General features: G+C 26.8%; 1 long non-coding RNA gene across 1 annotated transcript; it reads right to left on the reverse strand.

Moving 5' to 3' along the window:
* Positions 1-5,797: 5,797 nt before the first annotated feature.
* Positions 5,798-22,566, reverse strand: LOC126301291 (uncharacterized). The gene is made up of 2 exons (XR_007553016.1): positions 22,433-22,566; positions 5,798-6,304 (listed from the first exon to the last, which is right to left on the reverse strand). It is a non-coding gene; the product is annotated as an uncharacterized LOC126301291 (long non-coding RNA).
* Between the last annotated feature and the right edge of the window lie 1,520 nt (positions 22,567-24,086).

Below are 24,086 nucleotides of genomic sequence, written 5' to 3' on the forward strand. Positions count from 1 at the left end.
GAGGGGATATTTGAGGGATTTGGATATAATTTCCCCATCAGAAGTAGTCGTTAATTTACTATTATTTGGTTTAAGAGACCATTACTTACTTTCAGTCATCTGATGAATTTCAAGGTGTACTAATTTTTTTTAGTTACTTTAGATTGACACTCTAATGTTATTTATTTTAACTAACTCCTTAAATTATGTTAGATAATCACTTAATAAATAAATTTACTGAAGTTCTTTCAATTACAATTGGTATAAATCTGTGGTTTGCTCCACAGATTTCTGAGCATTGTCCAAAGAATAATCCAGGTCGATTTATTGTGAATGTTCCTTGATTTAACCGACCTGGCGTTGCATCAATTTTAACCCCTAATGCAGGAACTGCTCATGAGTGTAGAACATCTGATGCTCTTGTTAATACTCGTACTTCTGTATTTATTGGTAGGATTGTTCGGTTATCTACATCTAGTAGTCGGAATCCATCATTTTCTAGGTCTTGTTCTGGTGTTATATAAGTGTCAAATTCTACGTCTATGAAGTCTGAATATTCATATCTTCAATATCATTGTCGTCCAATGGTTTTAATTGTAATTATTGCATCTACTGAATCATCAAGTAAATATAATAGTCGTAATGATGGAAGGGCAATAAAAATTAATGTAATTGCTGGTAAAGCTGTTCAGATTGTTTCAATTAAATGTCCATGAAGTATATTACGGTTAGTATAGGCAATAAATAATATATAACTTAGGGCATAACCTACAATTACTGTAATTAATAATAATACGACCATAGTATGATCATGAAAGAATGATAATTGCTCCATTAATGGTGAAGCTCCATCTTGAAGAGATAAATTTGATCATGTTGCCATTAATAAATATTTTCTAATAAAAGGTCAAACCTTTATTTGTAGAGCTTAAATCTACTGCACTAATCTGCCATATTAGAATCTAGAGATTAATGGTAATTCTGAGTAACTATGTTCTGCAGTAGGGTTATTTTGTAGTCATTCTGTTGATCTTCTTATGTTAGCTCTAAATATAATTGCTCGGTTTGTAATCATTCTTTCTCATATAATTACAATGAATATAATGATTCCTACAATAGAAATTGTAGACCCAATTCTTGATACTACATTTCATGATGTATATGCGTCTGGGTAGTCAGTATCGTCGAGGTATTCCTACTAATCCTAGGAAGTGTTGAGGAAAGAATGTTAAATTTACTCCAATGAATATAATTGTAAATTGGATTTTTAATCATGTATTATTTATAGTTAATCCTGTAAATAGTGGATATCATTGAATGACACCTCCTATAATTGCAAATACTGCTCCTATAGATAATACATAATGAAAGTGGGCTACTACATAATATGTATCATGTAATACAATATCAAGTGATGAATTTGCTAATACTAATCCTGTTAATCCACCAATTGTAAATAGGAAAATAAATCCTAGAGCTCATAATAATGGTGGATTGAACTTGAATTTAGTTCCATATAATGTAGCTAATCATCTAAATACCTTAATTCCTGTAGGTACAGCAATAATTATTGTTGCTGATGTAAAATATGCTCGTGTGTCAACATCCATTCCTACTGTAAATATATGATGTGCTCATACAATAAATCCTATTAGTCCAATTGATAGTATAGCATAAATTATACCTAATGTTCCAAATGATTCAATTTTTCCTCTTTCTTGACATACAATATGTGAAATAATTCCGAACCCCGGTAGAATTAAAATATAAACTTCTGGGTGTCCAAAGAATCAAAATAGATGTTGATATAGAATTGGGTCACCCCCTCCTGCAGGGTCAAAGAATGATGTATTTAAATTTCGATCTGTTAATAATATAGTAATAGCTCCTGCTAAAACTGGAAGTGAAAGAAGGAGAAGTAATGCTGTAATAGCTACAGATCATACAAATAAAGGTGTTTGATCTAAAGTTATACTTTCTGATCGTATATTAATTGCTGTTGTAATGAAATTCACTGCACCAAGAATAGATGATACACCTGCTAAGTGCAGTGAAAAAATAGCTAGATCTACAGATGCACCCCTGTGTGCAATAGCTCCTGCTAGAGGAGGGTAAACTGTTCATCCTGTACCAGCACCATTATCTACTATAGAAGATGTAAGAAGAAGGGTTAGTGAAGGTGGTAGTAATCAAAAACTTATATTATTTATTCGTGGAAATGCTATATCTGGTGCACCAATTATTAGTGGAACAAGTCAATTACCAAATCCACCAATTATAATAGGTATTACTATAAAGAAAAGTATTACGAATGCGTGAGCTGTAATAATAACATTATAAATCTGGTCATCCCCAATTAGAGATCCGGGTTGGCCAAGTTCAGCACGAATAAGTATTCTTATTGATGTTCCTACTATTCCTGCTCATGCTCCAAATATGAAGTATAAAGTACCAATGTCCTTATGGTTTGTTGAGAATAATCATTTTTGCGGTAAGATGGCTGAATTTTAGGTGGTAGACTGTAAATCTACTTATGAGATGTTTTCTCTCTTATCATATTTAGGTCTTATATTCAATTATGATTCTAGACTGCAATTCTAGAGGTGTAAAATTTTACTAAGGCCTAAAAGATTATTCTTTTAATTATAACTTTGAAGGTTATTAGTTTGATTAACTTAAGTCCTTAGTATAATGAAATTAAGGTTGATGTTGAAATCAATCCTATTGTTGAAATTATTACTGTTATAGGAAGAATGATTCTTGATTTTTGGGACTTTATCTTTATAGATCACGAATTTTCTGTGTATGATATAATTAGAGCTGAGAATCTAATACGTATATAGTAGTAGAGTGTAATTGTAGTTAATACAACTATAATAGTTATAATAGTTGTTATATTGTTTTCTATTAATGATTGTATTACAATTCATTTTGGTAAGAATCCAAGGAATGGTGGTAGTCCACCTAAAGATAATAAAGATAAGAATATTATGAATTTAATTTCGGTTTTTATATTTCTGGCTGAATAAATTTGATTTATGAAAAATAAATTTATTTGCTTAAATAATAAAACTATAATTAATCTTAATAGTGAGTAAATAATGAAGTATAGTTCTCAGATGTTTTCTCTGACTGTTAATGATCTAATTATTCAACCTAGATGTCTGATTGATGAATATGCTAAAAGTTGTCGTAAGGATGTTTGATTTAAACCTCCTATTGCCCCAATAATAATTCTTAAGATAATAATTGTTCAAATAAAAGTTCTTAATTGAATACAATAAGATAAGACCATTATTGGGGCGATTTTTTGTCATGTTATTAATGTTAAACAATTATTTCATCTTGATGCTCCTATAACTTCTGGAAATCAGAAATGGAAAGGTGCAGCTCCAATCTTTAATAATAGTCTAGATCTAATTATTATTGATGGGATAAATTCTGTTTCCCATCCCATGGGATATTTTATTTGAATCAGCAAAATTGAAAATAATAATATTGTCCATGCTATTGCTTGGACAATAAAATATTTAATTGATGATTCATTTATTATTATATTTTTATTTCTTGTTAGGAGCGGAATAAATGAAAGTAAGTTGATCTCAAGTCCTATTCAAACCCCAAATCAGGAATTTGATGAAATGGACAGGATCGTTCCTATCATTAATGTTGATAGGAAGAGAAGTTTTGTAGAGTTGTTGGTCATTAAAAAGGAGAGGATTGATACCTCTATAAATGGGGTATGAACCCATTAGCTTGTTTAGCTTACCTTTTTACATTAAGGTGTATGATGCACGTTAGTTTTTGATACTAAAGGAGGTAGTTTAATTCTATCTTATGTAATTTTAATGAAGGTAATTTTATTTACTTTATTTACCCTATCAAGGTAACCCTTTAATCAGGCACTTCATTTATTTAATATATAAATCGAAAGTTTTTTTTTGAAATTCTTTTATGTATTATTTTGTTTAATTAGGATTAATTTATCCTGCTCATTTTATTTTTTATATATATATATATATAATAAATAATTTATATTAATATATTACATTTAATTGAAATTAAAGTATTATAAGTTCATCTTACCATTATCAATTGATTATTTTAATGCAATTATTTACCTAGGATTATAGCTACTTATGTTTTTAGCTTAAAATAGGTTATTATAATATAATATATATAATAATATGTAATTTAATATTTAATATTATTATAATTGGATATAATAAATAAAATTATTAATTTAAAAATAAAATATTATAATTAATATAAATAATTATATTAATTATAATAATATAATTATGTAAATTATCTATAATTAGATTATTTAACTAATATATATGAAAGTTAACTTAATATAAAACTTGATTTAATTATCAAGTGATTTTGGATTTAGCAATTGATTTAGTATCGGCATAATTCGTGCCAGCAGCCGCGGTTATACGATTGATACAAGTGAATATTATTGGTTAAAACAGTTGTTTATATTATTAAGGTTGAAATATAAATTTGTAAGGTGAAATGTTAAAATTTATTTGTGGCCCTTTTTATGAATCTGTGAAATTTAAATAATAAACTAGGATTAGATACCCTATTATTTTAAATGTTAATTATATTTACCAGGGTACTATTAGTTAAGGTCTTTAAACCCAAAGAATTTGGCGGTATCTCATTCCATTCAGAGGAACCTACCCCATGATTGATAATACACGATTTACTCTACTTAATTTATTTGTTTTATATCTCCGTTATCAGAGAATCTTTTTAGAGTTATAATTCCCAAGATTTATAATTATAAAATATTTCAGGTCAAGGTGCAGCTTATAGTTAAGAGGAGGTGGGTTACAATAGATTTTTGTTTATAACGGATTTGATAGTGAAATACTGTTAATGAAGGTGGATTTGATAGTAATTTAATTTATTTAATTTAACTGATATTGGCTCTGAGATGTGTACACATCGCCCGTCGCTCTCATTATTGATTATTCTATTTTATTTTAAAGTAGCTTCAATTTAGATGAGATAAGTCGTAACATAGTAGATGTACTGGAAAGTGTATCTAGGAAGAGTTTCAAGATATAACTTATTAGTAAAGTGTTTCATTTACACTGAAAATTTTTCTGTGCAAATCAGGATATCTTGATTATTTATTTTATTATATTTATTTTTTGTTTATTTAATTATTTAATATAAATAATTTTATTGTATTTTTGTCTTAGTATATTTTATAGAATTGATTTTTTAAATTATAGTTTATTGGTAATGTAAGTGTTTTATGAAATATTATTTTAAATTTTTTAAGTAGATTTTATTTATTGTACCTTTTGTATCAGGGTTTATCAAAATTTTAGTATTTATTTTACTTGTCTCGATTTGGGTTGATTTATAAATAATTTATAGTTAATGTATCATAATTATTATTAAATTATTTATAGAAATGAGATGTTAATCGTTTCCCAAGATATCTAGTTTCTTAAGAAAAAATTTAATTTTTTAAAGTTATTTGTTTTTATTTAATTTTTTAAGTAAAAATATTAACTTATTTATTCTTTAAGGGATAAGCTTTGAAGTTAATAACCTATAATTTATTTTATAGAAATATAATAGTAATCTTTAAACCAGCTATCTTTAAGATTACGTTTTAGTTCATTATTTTTTATTTTGATTTTATAAATATTTTAGGTTTTTTATTAAGATTATTAATTTAATTTTAAAATTTTTGTAATAATGATAGAATTAGTATATTTATTTGTATGAAATTTTTACCTTGTGAACTTATTATAAGGAACTAGGCAAAATTGATTTCCGCCTGTTTATCAAAAACATGTCCTCTTGTTTATATTTTGAGGTCTGGCCTGCTCACTGAGCGTATTTTTAAAGAGCCGCGGTATTTTGACCGTGCAAAGGTAGCATAATCATTAGTCTCTTAATTAGTGGCTGGAATGAATGGCTTGACGAGAAATCAACTGTCTCTTAATAAATTTTTGAATTTAACTTTTGAGTCAAAAGGCTTAAATTCTTCTTTAGGACGAGAAGACCCTATAGAGCTTGACATTTTACTTTTATATAGTTTTTTGTTTGTCTTTCTATATTTAATGATGATGTTTTGTTGGGGTGACATGAAGAATAGATAAACTCTTCATTATTATATCATTTATTTATGTTTGTTATTTTGATCCATAATTTATGATCATTAGATTAAGTTACCTTAGGGATAACAGCGTAATTGTTTTTGAGAGCTCATATCGACAAAGCAGATTGCGACCTCGATGTTGGATTAAGAAAAATTTTGGGTGCAGGAGCCCAATGATTAGGTCTGTTCGACCTTTAAATTCTTACATGATCTGAGTTCAGACCGGCGTGAGCCAGGTCGGTTTCTATCCTAAGATTGTTAATCCATATTAGTACGAAAGGACCATATGGTTAAAATATTTTTTGTTATATTGATTAATATTAATTTATTTACTATTTTGACAGATTAATGTGTTGAATTTAGAATTCATTTATGTAGATTTTTTCTACAAATAGTATTGATACTTTATGATTTATTTATATTTATTTTGAATTTTCTTTTATTGGTTATTTGTGTTTTAATTAGTGTTGCCTTTTTAACTTTATTAGAGCGTAAGGTTTTAGGTTATATTCAGATTCGAAAGGGTCCAAATAAGGTAGGTTTTGTTGGAATTCCTCAGCCATTTAGAGATGCTATTAAGTTAATTTGTAAGGAGCAGCCAATTCCTATTATATCTAATTACCTACTTTATTATTTTCCCCTGTTTTTAATTTAATGATTTCTTTAGCCGTTTGAGTAATTTTTCCTTATTTAAATTATATGTGTTCTTTTTCTTATGGATTTTTATTTTTTTTATGTTGTACTAGATTAGGTGTTTATACTGTTATAATTGCTGGTTGATCTTCTAATTCAAATTATTCATTATTAGGTTCTCTTCGTTCTGTTGCTCAAACAATTTCTTATGAAGTTAGTTTAGCTTTAATTTTATTGTCTTTAATTATTTTAATTGGTAGTTTTAATATGTTTGATTTTATAAACTATCAGCTTTATTGTTGATTTATTATTATTTCTTTTCCTTTAGCTTTAGCTTGTTTTGCTTCTTGCTTAGCTGAAACTAATCGTACTCCTTTTGATTTTGCTGAAGGGGAATCTGAGTTAGTTTCAGGATTTAATATTGAGTATGGTGCGGGTGGTTTTACTTTAATTTTTTTAGCTGAATAGACTAGAATTGTCTTCATAAGAATGTTATTGGCTTTAATTTTTTTGGGCGGTGATTTTTATTCTTTTATATTTTTTATTAAGCTTGCTATTATATCTTTTGGTTTTATTTGGGTTCGTGGAACATTACCACGGTTCCGTTATGATAAATTAATGTACTTAGCTTGAAAAAGTTTTTTACCTTCATCTTTGAATTTTTTTATTTTCTTTGTTGGTTTAAAGATTTTATTTATCTCATTTGTTTAGTGAAATTTTTTGAGAAAAGTTAATAGAAGAGTTAAACTTCTAATTTTATGTTTTCAAAACATATGCTTTTCCTAAGCTAATTAACTTTATTCCTTAATTAATTTATCTCATGCGTTTGCGACATGGACATTAATTAAGAAATATGTGAAGTAAATAATTGTTAAGATTTGACCTGTTATAATATAAGGTTCTTCAACAGGTCGTTTACCAATTCACGTTAGTAAGCATACATCAACTACTATAATTCAGAATAAAATTTGATTAATAGGGTAAAATTGAATGCCTCGGAATGGTGTTTTATTATAAAATGGTAAAATTATTAAGATTCTAATTGATAAAAATAATGCAATAACACCTCCTAACTTATTAGGGATAGATCGTAGAATTGCATATGCAAATAGGAAATATCATTCTGGTTGAATGTGAACTGGTGTTACTAATGGGTTGGCAGGTACAAAGTTATCTGGATCTCCTAATAGGTAAGGATTAATTAAACATAGTATAATTAATAATGATGTTATTATTACAAATGTAATAGAATCCTTAAAGGTAAAGTATGGATGGAATGGAATTTTTTCAATATCTCCATTTAGTCCAAGAGGATTATTAGATCCTGTTTGGTGAAGAAAAAATAAATGAATTGCTGCTATAGCAGCAATAATAAATGGTAATACAAAATGGAATGTGAAGAATCGATTTAATGTTGCATTATCAACAGCGAATCCTCCTCATACTCATTGGACTAAATCTGTTCCTAAATATGGGATTGCTGATAATAAATTAGTAATTACTGTTGCACCTCAAAAAGATATTTGGCCTCAGGGTAAGACATATCCTATAAATGCAGTTGCTATAACTAAAAATAAAATCACTGTACCAATTATTCAGGTATGTATATATATATAAGATCCATAGTAAATTCCCCGTCCTACATGTAAGTAAATACAAATAAAAAATATAGATGCTCCATTTGCGTGTAAGGTTCGGATAATTCAACCATTATTTACGTCTCGGCAGATGTGTACTACACTACTGAATGCTATTTCAATATTTGATGTATAATGTATAGCTAAAAGTAGTCCAGTTACGATTTGAATTACCAAACATAACCCTAATAGGGATCCAAAATTTCATCAAAATGAAATATTTGTTGGGGCAGGTAAGTCAATTAAAGAGTTATTAATAATTTTAATTAAAGGATGTCTTAATCGTAAGGGTTTATTCATTAGTAATTATCTTATTTTACGAATAGGTCCCTGATTAATATTGGTGATTTTAACAACTGCTAGTAGTGCTAAAAATTAATAAATTATTATTATTATTGTAATAATGAATGTTGGTCTATTATATAATTTTTCTAAAGATATTGTTATTTCTTGATAATTGATTGAATTATCAATATTTATAGTTTCGGTGTTTTTGAAAAAGTCTATAAATATAGATATATCTAGAATAATTAATATTAATATGATAAATACTCACATTATTAATGTAATAATTATAGTGATTGATTTAGGCTGAAATATTTCGTTTGATGCAATTCTTGTAATGTAAATAAATAATACTAGTATACCACCAAGAAATGTTAAAAATAAAATATATGATAATCAATATCTTTCTATTATTGTTCCTGTTATTAATCCAACTAGGAAGGTTTGAAGGATAATAAAAAACATTATTGATATTGGGTGTCTTAATTTAATAAAATTAATATTTATTACATTTGATAATGATATAATTATTATTTTGATCATTTCAGGGGTTAGTTTATTTAAAATACCGGTTTTGGGGACCGATGATGGAAGCTTTTCCACCTCTGAAGTTTTAAAAGTGGGGGCTGGACTTATTTCCGGTTTGCAAGACCGGCGTTTTTTTTAAACTATTAAAACTAATGTTTAAATTCTCTATTTTTACTTCTTTATTGATTTATTTTGCTGGTGTTTATGTTTTTTCTTCTAAACGTAAACATTTATTAATGGTTCTTTTGAGATTAGAATATATTGTTCTTTCTTTATTTATGTTAGTTATTGTTTTTCTTATTGAGTTTGATTATGATTATTTTTTTCCTGTTATTTCTTTAGTTTTTTCTGTTTGTGAGGGTGCTTTAGGTCTTTCTATTTTAGTTTCAATAATTCGTTCTCATGGTAATGATTTTTTTAATTCTTTTGGTTTATCTTTATGTTAAAGTATTTATTTATAACTATTTTTTTGATCCCTCTTTGTTTATTAAATAATTGTTGATGGTTGGTTCATTCTTTAATATTTCTGTCGGGTTTTGTTTTTATAATTTGTGTTTATTCATATGCTGATTTGAATATAATTAGATATTATTTTGGTATTGATTATTTTTCTTTTAGTTTAATTTTACTTAGTTTTTGGATTTGTTCTTTAATAATCACTGCTAGAGGTTCAGTTTATTTAAGTTCATATCATTCTAATTTTTTGTTTTTATGGTTTTGATTTTAATAATTATGCTTTATTGTTCATTTGCTAGATTAAGTCTTCTTTCTTTTTATATTTTTTTTGAGGCTAGATTAGTTCCTACTTTACTTTTAATTTTGGGTTGGGGTTATCAACCTGAGCGTTTGCAGGCTGGTGTTTATTTAATTTTTTATACTTTGGTTGCTAGATTACCTTTATTATTAGTTTTATTTAAGGTTTATGATTTTTCTAATACTTTATATTTTCCTTTATTGGTTGATTTTGGTTCTTATTATTTTATGTTTTATGTATTTATAATTTTGGCTTTTTTAGTTAAGATACCTATGTTTTTGGTTCATTTATGACTTCCTAAGGCTCATGTAGAGGCCCCTATTTCAGGTAGAATAATTCTTGCTGGTGTTTTATTAAAGTTAGGTGGTTATGGTATTTTTCGTGTTATAAAGGTTATTTCTTATTTGGGTTTAAAGTTTAATTATTTTTGATTGTCTTTAGGTTTATCTGGGGGTGTTATTGTAAGATTTATTTGTTTTCGTCAGGTTGATTTAAAGTCTTTAATTGCATATTATTCTGTTGCTCATATAAGAATGGTTATTGGTGGATTGATGACTATGAATTGATGAGGTTGTGTAGGTTCTCTTTCTCTAATGGTTGGTCATGGTTTATGTTCTTCTGGTTTATTTTGTTTATCTAATATTATTTATGAACGTTTAGGTAGACGAAGATTATTAATTAACAAGGGTATAATTAATTTGATGCCAAGAATGGCTTTATGATGATTTCTTTTAAGATCATCAAATATGGCTGCTCCTCCTTCTTTAAATTTGGTAGGTGAAATTAGATTATTAAATAGAATTATATCTTGATCTTCTTTTAGATTCTTTGCTTTGATTTTTTTATCTTTTTTTTATAGCTGTTTATACTTTGTATATATATTCTTATTCTCAGCATGGGAATTATTATTCTGGTGTTTATACTTGTTCTCTTGGTTATTTTCGTGAATATCATCTTTTACTTTTACATTGATTGCCTTTAAATATTCTCTGTTTAAAGGGTGAATATTTCTTTGTTTAGTTTGCTTAAGTATTTTAATTAAAAATATTGTTTTGTGGAATCAATGATATGAAGTGTTTCATCTTAGGCCGTGAATTTATTTTCTATTTGTTCTTTGAGTTTTTTTTTCTTTGTTTATTTCGAGAACTATAATTTTTATTTTAGGTATTTATTATTTAATAATTGATTATAGAGTTTTTGTTGAGTGAGAGCTTTTCAATTTAAATGGTTCTATAGTTGTTATAACTTTAATTTTGGATTGAATATCTCTTATTTTTATATCTTTTGTTATATATATTTCTTCTTTGGTTATTTATTATAGAGAGGATTATATATCTGGTGAAAAGAATATAAATCGTTTTATTATTATTGTTTTAATATTTATTCTTTCTATAGGTTTTTTAATTATTAGTCCTAATTTAATTAGAATTTTATTAGGTTGAGATGGTTTAGGTTTAGTTTCTTATTGTTTAGTTATTTATTATCAAAATGTAAAATCTTATAGTGCTGGTATATTAACTGCACTTTCTAATCGTATTGGTGATGTTGCTATTTTAATTTCTATTGCATGAATGTTAAATTTTGGTGGTTGAAATTATATTTATTATTATGATTTTATTTCTAATTCTTTTGAAATAAAGCTCATTACTATATTAATTGTTTTAGCAGCTATAACTAAGAGAGCTCAGATTCCTTTCTCTTCATGACTTCCTGCTGCTATAGCAGCTCCTACTCCTGTTTCTGCTTTAGTTCATTCTTCTACTCTTGTTACTGCTGGTGTTTATTTATTAATTCGTTTTAGACCAATATTGGATACTTATAATTGTGGTTGATTTTTACTTTTAATTGGTTGTATAACTATATTTATGGCTGGATTGGGCGCTAATTTTGAGTTTGATTTAAAGAAGATTATTGCTCTTTCTACTTTAAGACAACTTGGTTTAATAATAAGAATTTTGGCTATAGGTTATCCAAAGCTTGCATTTTTTCATTTATTGGCTCATGCTTTATTTAAGGCATTATTATTTATATGTGCAGGTTCAATAATTCATAATTTGAAGGATTCTCAGGATGTTCGTTTTATAGGATCAATTGTTAATTTCATACCTTTAACTTCAGTTTGTTTTAATGTTTCTAGTTTATCTTTGTGTGGAATACCTTTTTTAGCGGGATTTTATTCAAAGGATTTAATTCTTGAGATGGTTTGTTTAAGATGAATTAATTGTTTAATTTTTTTTCTTTATTTTTTTTCTACTGGTTTAACTGCTTCTTATTCTTTTCGTTTGTTTTATTATTCAATATCTGGTGATAATAATTTTTATTCTAGATTTTCTTTTGATGATAAGGGTTATTATATTTCATTTGGAATAATTGGTCTATTGTTTGTTGCTGTTTTTGGTGGTAGTCTTTTATCTTGATTAATTTTTCCTATTCCTCATGTGATTGCTTTACCTTATTATTTAAAGTTTTTAACTATTACAGTTGTTATTTTAGGTGCTTATTTAGGTTATCTTATTTCTAATTTTGATTTTTCTCATAATTTATTTTCTTTAAGTATACTTTCTTTTGTTAGATTTGCTGGTTCTATATGATTTATACCTTTTCTTTCAACTAAGTTTATTAGATATATTCCTTTAAAAATAGGTTATTATTCATCTAAGTCATTTGATTATGGTTGAGGTGAATTACTTGGTGGTCAAGGTTTATATAGATTATTTATTTATTTAATTGGTTATATTCAAGGTTGATATGATTCTAATTTCAAGATTTATCTTTTAACTTTTATTTTTTGAATATTTATTTTGGTAATATTGTTTTTCGTTTACTTAAATAGCTTATAATTAGAGCGTGACACTGAAGATGTTAAGGAAGTATTTTTACTTTTAAGTATTTATAAATATAGATATATTATTTTTACAGTGAAAATGTAATGTTTTATTTAAACTATATAAATTTTAGAAATGTTAACGGAGTTTAACCGCTAATATAAAAAGTTAGCAGCTTTCATATTGGCTTTACATTTCCTTAATTGGAACTATTATAGTTCAATTATATTATTAACAGTAATACGCCTCTTTTTGGCTTCAATTAATAAGAATAAGGGTAGTACATACCAATCTTCCAGGTCGAAACTGACTGCAATATTTCGCTTCTTATTCTATTTAAGGTTGATTGATAATATCAATACTTTTTGAATGCAACCCAAATGTTATATTTAACTACAACCCTTTATTCTGCTCATTGTAATGCTCCTTGGTTTCATTCATGGTATAGTCCTCCTAATAGAACTAGAATAAAAAATATTGTTGATACTGTTCAGATTATAATGTCTGAAGTTTTAAAAATAATTACAATTGGTAGAATTAGTGCAATTTCTACATCAAAAATTAAAAAGATTACTGCGATTAGGAAGAATCGTATTGAGAATGGTATTCGTGCTGATCTTTTTGGATCTAACCCACATTCAAATGGTGATCTTTTTTCTCGATCATTAATTAATTTTTTTGATAGTGTTGTTGCCAGGATTATAACAATTATTGGAATAATAAATCTAATGAAAACTCTTGTTGATAGAATTAGAATTGTTTTTCTTGATTTATATCAAGCTTTCTGATTGGAAGTCAAATGTACTATTTATACTAGAAAAACAATTATCTACCTCATCAATAAATAGAGATATATAAGAATAATCATACTACGTCTACGAAGTGTCAGTATCATGCTGCTGCTTCAAATCCAAAGTGATGTCTTGGTGAAAATTGATTTATTGAGTGTCGAAGTAGACATGTTGATAAAAAGATTGTTCCAATAATTACGTGTAAACCATGGAATCCTGTTGCAACAAAGAATGTTGATCCATAAACTGCATCTGCAATGGTAAAAGGTGCTTCTCAATATTCATATGCTTGAAGTATTGTAAAGTATAGTCCTAATAACACTGTGAAGAATAATCCTTGTAGTGCTTGAGTATGATTAGATTCCATTAAACTATGATGTGCTCATGTTACTGTTACTCCTGATGCTAAAAGAATAGCTGTATTAAGTAATGGAATTTGTATAGGGTTAAAGGGTTGAATTCCTATTGGAGGTCATAGTATTCCTAGTTTAATTGTTGGTGCTAATCTTCTTCTAAAGAATTCTCAAAAAAAAGAAACGAAAAATAATACCTCTGATGCAATAAATAAAATTATTCCTCATCGTAATCCAATTGATACAAATCCTGTATGTAATCCTTGATATGTTCCTTCTCGTACTACATCTCGTCATCATTGAATTATAGTTAGTAGGGTAATTCCAAATCCAATTATGAATAAGTTAATATTAAATAGGTGGAATCATTTTGCTAGTCCTGATACTAGGACTATTGCTCCAATTGCTCCTGTTAATGGTCAAGGTCTATAGTCTACTAAGTGGAATGGGTGGTTTGAGTGAGTTGTTAACATAGGTTTAATATGCTTCTCTAGAATATAGAGTTCTTAGAATTGAGAAAACATAGGCTTGAATTATTGCTACTGCTGATTCTAGAATTAATAGAAGTATTTGTCCAATAATTAGTAATGAGATTAAGTTTATTGCTATAGATGGTCCTGTGTTTCCTAATAAGGTTAATAATAAGTGTCCTGCAATTATATTTGCTGCCAACCGTACTGCTAATGTACCTGGTCGAATAACATTACTAATTCTTTCAATTAGTACTATAAATGATATTAATGCAGGCGGTGTACCTTGTGGTACAAGGTGTGTAAATATATGATTAGTATGGTTAATTCATCCAAATAATATAAATCTTAGCCATATAGGTAGGGCAATTGCAAATGTTAATGCTAAATGTCTTGTTCTAGTAAAAATATAAGGGAATAATCCTATGAAATTGTTAAATAATATTATAATAAAAATTGAGATGAAAATGAATGTTGTTCCATTAAATGATTTTGGTCCAAGAAGTGTTTTAAATTCATTATGTAAGGTTAAATTTAGTTTATTTCAGATAATGTTAATTCGTGATGGTGTAAGTCAAAATAGTGATGGGATTAATAATAGTCCTAGAAATGTTCTAGTTCAATTTAATGATAAATTAAAGATGTTAGTTGATGGGTCAAATGTTGAGAATAGATTTGTTATCATTTTCAATTTAAGTTTTTTATTTCAATTGTTCCTTTTTCTGCTCTTTTAATAAGGTTAGGTTTAAATGAGAAGAAGTTTATTTGATTAAACAAGATTAATGTAGCTGAAAATATAATGAATAGTGAGAATCATATAAGAGGGGATATTTGAGGGATTTGGATATAATTTCCCCATCAGAAGTAGTCGTTAATTTACTATTATTTGGTTTAAGAGACCATTACTTACTTTCAGTCATCTGATGAATTTCAAGGTGTACTAATTTTTTTTAGTTACTTTAGATTGACACTCTAATGTTATTTATTTTAACTAACTCCTTAAATTATGTTAGATAATCACTTAATAAATAAATTTACTGAAGTTCTTTCAATTACAATTGGTATAAATCTGTGGTTTGCTCCACAGATTTCTGAGCATTGTCCAAAGAATAATCCAGGTCGATTTATTGTGAATGTTCCTTGATTTAACCGACCTGGCGTTGCATCAATTTTAACCCCTAATGCAGGAACTGCTCATGAGTGTAGAACATCTGATGCTCTTGTTAATACTCGTACTTCTGTATTTATTGGTAGGATTGTTCGGTTATCTACATCTAGTAGTCGGAATCCATCATTTTCTAGGTCTTGTTCTGGTGTTATATAAGTGTCAAATTCTACGTCTATGAAGTCTGAATATTCATATCTTCAATATCATTGTCGTCCAATGGTTTTAATTGTAATTATAGCATCTACTGAATCATCAAGTAAATATAATAGTCGTAAAGATGGAAGGGCAATAAAAATTAATGTAATTGCTGGTAAAGCTGTTCAGATTGTTTCAATTAAATGTCCATGAAGTATATTACGGTTAGTATAGGCAATAAATAATATATAACTTAGGGCATAACCTACAATTACTGTAATTAATAATAATACGACCATAGTATGATCATGAAAGAATGATAATTGCTCCATTAATGGTGAAGCTCCATCTTGAAGAGATAAATTTGATCATGTTGCCATTAATAAATATTTTCTAATAAAAGGTCAAACCTTTATTTGTAGAGCTTAAATCTACTGCACTAATCTGCCATATTAGAATCTAGAGATTAATGGTAATTCTGAGTAACTATGTTCTGCAGGAGGGTTATTTTGTAGTCATTCTGTTGATCTTCTTATGTTAGCTCTAAATATAATTGCTCGGTTTGTAATCATTCTTTCTCATATAATTACAATGAATATAATGATTCCTACAATAGAAATTGTAGACCCAATTCTTGATACTACGTTTCATGATGTATATGCGTCTGGGTAGTCAGAGTATCGTCGAGGTATTCCTGCTAATCCTAGGAAGTTTTGAGGAAAGAATGTTAAATTTACTCCAATGAATATAATTGTAAATTGGATTTTTAATCATGTATTATTTATAGTTAATCCTGTAAATAGTGGATATCATTGAATGACACCTCCTATAATTGCAAATACTGCTCCTATAGATAATACATAATGAAAGTGGGCTACTACATAATATGTATCATGTAATACAGTATCAAGTGATGAATTTGCTAATACTAATCCTGTTAATCCACCAATTGTAAATAGGAAAATAAATCCTAGAGCTCATAATAATGGTGGATTGAACTTGAATTTAGTTCCATATAATGTAGCTAATCATCTAAATACCTTAATTCCTGTAGGTACAGCAATAATTATTGTTGCTGATGTAAAATATGCTCGTGTGTCAACATCCATTCCTACTGTAAATATATGATGTGCTCATACAATAAATCCTATTAGTCCAATTGATAGTATAGCATAAATTATACCTAATGTTCCAAATGATTCAATTTTTCCTCTTTCTTGACATACAATATGTGAAATAATTCCGAACCCCAGTAGAATTAAAATATAAACTTCTGGGTGTCCAAAGAATCAAAATAGATGTTGATATAGAATTGGGTCACCCCCTCCTGCAGGGTCAAAGAATGATGTATTTAAATTTCGATCTGTTAATAATATAGTAATAGCTCCTGCTAAAACTGGAAGTGAAAGAAGGAGAAGTAATGCTGTAATAGCTACAGATCATACAAATAAAGGTGTTTGATCTAAAGTTATACTTTCTGATCGTATATTAATTGCTGTTGTAATGAAATTCACTGCACCAAGAATAGATGATACACCTGCTAAGTGCAGTGAAAAAATAGCTAGATCTACAGATGCACCCCCGTGTGCAATAGCTCCTGCTAGAGGAGGGTAAACTGTTCATCCTGTACCAGCACCATTATCTACTATAGAAGATGTAAGAAGAAGGGTTAGTGAAGGTGGTAGTAATCAAAAACTTATATTATTTATTCGTGGAAATGCTATATCTGGTGCACCAATTATTAGTGGAACAAGTCAATTACCAAATCCACCAATTATAATAGGTATTACTATAAAGAAAATTATTACGAATGCGTGAGCTGTAATAATAACATTATAAATCTGGTCATCCCCAATTAGAGATCCGGGTTGGCCAAGTTCAGCACGAATAAGTATTCTTATTGATGTTCCTACTATTCCTGCTCATGCTCCAAATATGAAGTATAAAGTACCAATGTCCTTATGGTTTGTTGAGAATAATCATTTTTGCGGTAAGATGGCTGAATTTTAGGTGGTAGACTGTAAATCTACTTATGAGATGTTTTCTCTCTTATCATATTTAGGTCTTATATTCAATTATGATTCTAGACTGCAATTCTAGAGGTGTAAAATTTTACTAAGGCCTAAAAGATTATTCTTTTAATTATAACTTTGAAGGTTATTAGTTTGATTAACTTAAGTCCTTAGTATAATGAAATTAAGGTTGATGTTGAAATCAATCCTATTGTTGAAATTATTACTGTTATAGGAAGAATGATTCTTGATTTTTGGGACTTTATCTTTATAGATCACGAATTTTCTGTGTATGATATAATTAGAGCTGAGAATCTAATACGTATATAGTAGTAGAGTGTAATTGTAGTTAATACAACTATAATAGTTATAATAGTTGTTATATTGTTTTCTATTAATGATTGTATTACAATTCATTTTGGTAAGAATCCAAGGAATGGTGGTAGTCCACCTAAAGATAATAAAGATAAGAATATTATGAATTTAATTTCGGTTTTTATATTTCTGGCTGAATAAATTTGATGTATGAAAAATAAATTTATTTGCTTAAATAATAAAACTATAATTAATCTTAATAGTGAGTAAATAATGAAGTATAGTTCTCAGATGTTTTCTCTGACTGTTAATGATCTAATTATTCAACCTACTTTGAAGGTTATTAGTTTGATTAACTTAAGTCCTTAGTATAATGAAATTAAGGTTGATGTTGAAATCAATCCTATTGTTGAAATTATTACTGTTATAGGAAGAATGATTCTTGATTTTTGGGACTTTATCTTTATAGATCACGAATTTTCAGTGTATGATATAATTAGAGCTGAGAATCTAATACGTATATAGTAGTAGAGTGTAATTGTAGTTAATACAACTATAATAGTTATAATAGTTGTTATATTGTTTTCTATTAATGATTGTGTTACAATTCATTTTGGTAAGAATCCAAGGAATGGTGGTAGTCCACCTAAAGATAATAAAGATAAGAATATTATGAATTTAATTTCGGTTTTTATATTTCTGGCTGAATAAATTTGATTTATGAAAAATAAATTTATTTGCTTAAATAATAAAACTATAATTAATCTTAATAGTGAGTAAATAATGAAGTATAGTTCTCAGATGTTTTCTCTGACTGTTAATGATCTAATTATTCAACCTAGGTGTCTGATTGATGAATATGCTAAAAGTTGTCGTAAGGATGTTTGATTTAAACCTCCTATTGCCCCAATAATAATTCTTAAGATAATAATTGTTCAAATAAAAGTTCTTAATTGAATACAATAAGATAAGACCATTATTGGGGCGATTTTTTGTCATGTTATTAATGTTAAACAATTATTTCATCTTGATGCTCCTATAACTTCTGGAAATCAGAAATGGAAAGGTGCAGCTCCAATCTTTAATAATAGTCTAGATCAAATTATTATTGATGGGATAAATTCTGTTTCCCATCCCATGGGATATTTTATTTGAATCAGCAAAATTGAAAATAATAATATTGTCGATGCTATTGCTTGGACAATAAAATATTTAATTGATGATTCATTTATTATTATATTTTTATTTCTTGTTAGGAGCGGAATAAATGAAAGTAAGTTGATCTCAAGTCCTATTCAAACCCCAAATCAGGAATTTGATGAAATGGACAGGATCGTTCCTATCATTAATGTTGATAGGAAGAGAAGTTTTGTAGAGTTGTTGGTCATTAAAAAGGAGAGGATTGATACCTCTATAAATGGGGTATGAACCCATTAGCTTGTTTAGCTTACATTTTTACATTAAGGTGTATGATGCACGTTAGTTTTTGATACTAAAGGAGGTAGTTTAATTCTATCTTATGTAATTTTAATGAAGGTAATTTTATTTACTTTATTTACCCTATCAAGGTAACCCTTTCATCAGGCACTTCATTTATTTAATATATAAATCGAAAGTTTTTTTTGAAATTCTTTTATGTATTATTTTGTTTAATTAGGATTAATTTATCCTGCTCATTTTATTTTTTTTATATATATATATATATATATAATAAATAATTTATATTAATATATTACATTTGATTGAAATTAAAGTATTATAAGTTCATCTTACCATTATCAATTGATTATTTTAATGCAATTATTTACCTAGGATTATAGCTACTTATGTTTTTAGCTTAAAATAGGTTATTATAATATAATATATATAATAATATGTAATTTAATATTTAATATTATTATAATTGGATATAATAAATAAAATTATTAATTTAAATATAAAATATTATAATTAATATAAATAATTATATTAATTATAATAATATAATTATGTAAATTATCTATAATTAGATTATTTAACTAATATATATGAAAGTTAACTTAATATAAAAAAAAGAATTCATATTAATAACATATTATATTAAATTACATAATTGTATAAAATTTATTTATTATATTATTTAATCTTTCTTTATTTATTAGTGAAAAGAAAGATTAAATAAGAAAGAATATAATACATTTATTGCTATACATGTTCCATATTAATCTTTAATTATATATAATAGAGAAGTTGTTGTGGTCATACATAGGGGCGTTTCTTTTTTTTTTGTTAATGTTTGTGGTTTTTTTCTTTTTTTTTCTTTATATATTTGAATCTTTTACTTTTTCCTGAATTAATAGATTTAAAATTTTCTTATTTTTTATTTTTAAAAGTTTTATTCTTGCTTGTTTATTCACTTTTTCTTTGTATTATATGTAAGTTTTGTTAGACTAAATGTTCTTTTTGCAGTAATTTGATTTAATTATCAAGTGATTTTGGATTTAGCAATTGATTTAGTATCGGCATAATTCGTGCCAGCAGCCGCGGTTATACGATTGATACAAGTGAATATTATTGGTTAAAACATTTGTTTATATTATTAGGGTTGAAATATAAATTTGTAAGGTGAAATGTTAAAATTTATTTGTGGCCCTTTTTACGAATCTGTGAAATTTAAATAATAAACTAGGATTAGATACCCTATTATTTTAAATGTTAATTATATTTACCAGGGTACTATTAGTTAAGGTCTTTAAACCCAAAGAATTTGGCGGTATCTCATTCCATTCAGAGGAACCTACCCCATGATTGATAATACATGATTTACTCTACTTAATTTATTTGTTTGTATATCTCCGTTATCAGAGAATCTTTTTAGAGTTATAATTCTCAAGATTTATAATTATAAAATATTTCAGGTCAAGGTGCAGCTTATAGTTAAGAGGAGGTGGGTTACAATAGATTTTTGTTTATAACGGATTTGATAGTGAAATACTGTTAATGAAGGTGGATTTGATAGTAATTTAATTTATTTAATTTAACTGATATTGGCTCTGAGATGTGTACACATCGCCCGTCGCTCTCATTATTGATTATTCTATTTTATTTTAAAGTAGCTTCAATTTAGATGAGATAAGTCGTAACATAGTAGATGTACTGGAAAGTGTATCTAGGAAGAGTTTCAAGATATAACTTATTAGTAAAGTGTTTCATTTACACTGAAAATTTTTCTGTGCAAATCAGGATATCTTGATTATTTATTTTATTATATTTATTTTTTGTTTATTTAATTATTTAATATAAATAATTTTATTGTATTTTTGTCTTAGTATATTTTATAGAATTGATTTTTTAAATTATAGTTTATTGGTAATGTAAGTGTTTTATGAAATATTATTTTAAATTTTTTTAAGTAGATTTTATTTATTGTACCTTTTGTATCAGGGTTTATCAAAATTTTAGTATTTATTTTACTTGTCTCGATTTGGGTTGATTTATAAATAATTTATAGTTAATGTATCATAATTATTATTAAATTATTTATAGAAATGAGATGTTAATCGTTTCCCAAGATATCTAGTTTCTTAAGAAAAAATTTAATTTTTTAAAGTTATTTGTTTTTATTTAATTTTTTAAGTAAAAATATTAACTTATTTATTCTTTAAGGGATAAGCTTTGAAGTTAATAACCTATAATTTATTTTATAGAAAGATAATAGTAAGCTTTAAACCAGCTATCTTTAAGATTACGTTTTAGTTCATTATTTTTTTTTTGATTTTATTAATATTTTAGGTTTTTTATTAAGATTATTAATTTAATTTTAAAATTTTTGTAATAATGATAGAATTAGTATATTTATTTGTATGAAATTTTTACCTTGTGAACTTATTATAAGGAACTAGGCAAAATTGATTTCCACCTGTTTATCAAAAACTTGTCCTCTTGTTTATATTTTGAGGTCTGGCCTGCTCACTGAGCGTATTTTTAAAGAGCCGCGGTATTTTGACCGTGCAAAGGTAGCATAATCATTAGTCTCTTAATTAGTGGCTGGAATGAATTGCTTGATGAGAAATCAACTGTCTCTTAATAAATTTTTGAATTTAACTTTTGAGTCAAAAGGCTTAAATTCTTCTTTAGGACGAGAAGACCCTATAGAGCTTGACATTTTACTTTTATATAGTTTTTTGTTTGTCTTTCTATATTTAATGATGATGTTTTGTTGGGGTGACATGAAGAATAGATAAACTCTTCATTATTATATCATTTATTTATGTTTGTTATTTTGATCCATAATTTATGATCATAAGATTAAGTTACCTTAGGGATAACAGCGTAATTGTTTTTGAGAGCTCATATCGACAAAGCAGATTGCGACCTCGATGTTGGATTAAGAAAAATTTTGGGTGCAGGAGCCCAATGATTAGGTCTGTTGGACCTTTAAATCCTTACATGATCTGAGTTCAGACCGGCGTGAGCCAGGTCGGTTTCTATCCTAAGATTGTTAATCCATATTAGTACGAAAGGACCATATGGTTAAAATATTTTTTGTTATATTGATTAATATTAATTTATTTACTATTTTGACAGATTAATGTGTTGAATTTAGAATTCATTTATGTAGATTTTTTCTACAAATAGTATTGATACTTTATGATTTATTTATATTTATTTTGAATTTTCTTTATTGGTTATTTGTGTTTTAATTAGTGTTGCCTTTTTAACTTTATTAGAGCGTATATGTGTTCTTTTTCTTATGGATTTTTATTTTTTTTATGTTGTACTAGATTAGGTGTTTATACTGTTATAATTGCTGGTTGATCTTCTAATTCAAATTATTCATTATTAGGTTCTCTTCGTTCTGTTGCTCAAACAATTTCTTATGAAGTTAGTTTAGCTTTAATTTTATTGTCTTTAATTATTTTAATTGGTAGTTTTAATATGTTTGATTTTATAAACTATCAGCTTTATTGTTGATTTATTATTATTTCTTTTCCTTTAGCTTTAGCTTGTTTTGCTTCTTGCTTAGCTGAAACTAATCGTACTCCTTTTGATTTTGCTGAAGGGGAATCTGAGTTAGTTTCAGGATTTAATATTGAGTATGGTGCGGGTGGTTTTACTTTAATTTTTTTAGCTGAATATACTAGAATTGTCTTCATAAGAATGTTATTGGCTTTAATTTTTTTGGGCGGTGATTTTTATTCTTTTATATTTTTTATTAAGCTTGCTATTATATCTTTTGGTTTTATTTGGGTTCGTGGAACATTACCACGGTTCCGTTATGATAAATTAATGTACTTAGCTTGAAAAAGTTTTTTACCTTTATCTTTGAATTTTTTTATTTTCTTTGTTGGTTTAAAGATTTTATTTATCTCATTTGTTTAGTGAAATTTTTTGAGAAAAGTTAATAGAAGAGTTAAACTTCTAATTTTATGTTTTCAAAACATATGCTTTTCCTAAGCTAATTAACTTTATTCCTTAATTAATTTATCTCATGCATTTGCGACATGGACATTAATTAAGAAATATGTGAAGTAAATAATTGTTAAGATTTGACCTGTTATAATATAAGGTTCTTCAACAGGTCGTTTACCAATTCACGTTAGTAAGCATACATCAACTACTATAATTCAGAATAAAATTTGATTAATAGGGTAAAATTGAATGCCTCGGAATGGTGTTTTATTATAAAATGGTAAAATTATTAAGATTCTAATTGATAAAAATAATGCAATAACACCTCCTAACTTATTAGGGATAGATCGTAGAATTGCATATGCAAATAGGAAATATCATTCTGGTTGAATGTGAACTGGTGTTACTAATGGGTTGGCAGGTACAAAGTTATCTGGATCTCCTAATAGGTAAGGATTAATTAAACATAGTATAATTAATAATGATGTTATTATTACAAATGTAATAGAATCCTTAAAGGTAAAGTATGGATGGAATGGAATTTTTTCAATATCTCCATTTAGTCCAAGAGGATTATTAGATCCTGTTTGGTGAAGAAAAAATAAATGAATTGCTGCTATAGCAGCAATAATAAATGGTAATACAAAATGGAATGTGAAGAATCGATTTAATGTTGC

This window comes from Schistocerca gregaria, unplaced genomic scaffold (assembly GCF_023897955.1).
Source record: "Schistocerca gregaria isolate iqSchGreg1 unplaced genomic scaffold, iqSchGreg1.2 ptg000066l, whole genome shotgun sequence".
NCBI lineage: Eukaryota > Metazoa > Arthropoda > Insecta > Orthoptera > Acrididae > Schistocerca > Schistocerca gregaria.